This window comes from Sinocyclocheilus grahami, unplaced genomic scaffold, assembly GCF_001515645.1.
Source record: "Sinocyclocheilus grahami isolate Dianchi unplaced genomic scaffold, SAMN03320097.WGS_v1.1 scaffold567.1, whole genome shotgun sequence".
Classification (NCBI taxonomy): Eukaryota; Metazoa; Chordata; class Actinopteri; order Cypriniformes; family Cyprinidae; genus Sinocyclocheilus; species Sinocyclocheilus grahami.
The window spans coordinates 233752-235288 of NW_015505746.1; the positions used below are offsets into that span (position 1 = coordinate 233752).

Sequence of the window (1537 nt, forward strand, 5' to 3'; positions counted from 1 at the left end):
TTTTTTTTTTTTTTTTTTTTTTTTTTTTTAAATATGAGTAATCTTATAATCTATAGTGAAACTCAAAATGATGTATGGCTATATTTTATTACATATTAATACCGATGCTTGTTATTTGCTTGTATGTTGTTTAAGTTACATTTTATGAGGTTCTAACTGGTATTAATGCTGTTATGGTATAATACTATTGTGTTTAGCACTATATTTTAAGATACAAAGAGATTTTTGTAAATTTGACATTAGTGCATTCGCGCAGTCTAGCCTACTTCAGTTGCTTAAGTAATCAGAAAACGCATTTTTATATATTACAATCAAAAATTTACGCTATATGTTTTTTTTTTTTTTTACAAACAGAAGCAATGGCAAACACCTGCCTAAAAAGCTAATTGATTTCACTGATCATTTCAATCAAGTAGTATTTGTTTTTAGAGGGGGTAGATTGAATTTAATAGTTTTGTAACATGCACCTCACCTTCAAGCCATAGGATATTACGAATGAGCACAGTTCTTCTGTCCGTTTATATCCACAACTTCTTGATGTTTAGCATCTTTTCCCCGCACAGTCTGAAACTGTCCATAGCCTGCTCGTTTGTGCCAAAGCGTTCAGTGTTCTCGAACTATTCACGATGCTAAAGAATTTCACTTGACTGAATCAAACGTGAGTGTTTCTATTACATCTAACTTTTAAAGCCAGTTTTAAATAGTTACATTAAGTGCGTGCGTCAGCAGCGGAGTGCGAATGCCGGGCGCAGCGCTGCTCTCACATCCAGCAGTATGAGCGCGTGGCAGGTTGGAGGCGGAGTTGACAGATCTCAACACGAGCGAGTGTTCAAATGCCCAGAGGATCCAATGACAGAAAGGGGGGGGGGGGTACGTTTGACACTGTACACTGTCAAATGTACAGTGACCGCTCAAAATAATTTGACACCTAAAATACACTTAAAATGCAGGAATGCCATTTGATAAAATCCAACCAAGTGACTGCTATTGTAATAGTAGCTACAGACACACTTCTACACTCTCATAAATAAAGGTACAAAGGCTATTGCTGGGGCTAAAATGTACCATTTAGGTACTAATAGGCAGTGTTGGAAGTAACGCATTACAAGTAATGCTAGTTACGTAATCAGATTACTTTTTTTCAAGTAACTAGTAAAGTAATGCATTACTTTTTAATTTACAAGCGAATATCTGTTACTTTTTCAAAAAAAGTAACGCAAGTTACTTTTTTTCCCAATTTATTGATTGACAGCTCACCTGTCCCCATGGTGACAGAAATCAGATGTTACAGTAGTTCTAAAATAAATATGAATATGCATTAGAAAGGAATGCATAGGAATGCAAAAAAAGGAATACTGAATCTGTTTTTTTGTGTGTGTGAGTGAGATCTCACTCACACACACAAAAAAACAGATTCAGTATTCCTCAAAATGAATAAAAATAATGCAACTCAGAATATGACGCAAACCTGCAATAATTAAATGTTTTAAACAACACAAATATCCTTTATGTATTTAATCCCATTCTATAAACCAAT

The 1537-nt window shown here is 34.4% G+C and overlaps 1 protein-coding gene across 1 annotated transcript in view; it reads right to left on the reverse strand.

Moving 5' to 3' along the window:
• LOC107556418 (D(2)-like dopamine receptor) overlaps positions 1–783 on the reverse strand; it is a 71540-nt gene extending 70757 nt beyond the window's left edge. Inside the window, exon 1 of the mRNA XM_016239534.1 lies at positions 473–783. The gene's annotated coding sequence lies outside the window, so the exon portion shown is untranslated. The remainder of the gene's footprint in view (positions 1–472) is intronic.
• Positions 784–1537: the final 754 nt, after the last annotated feature.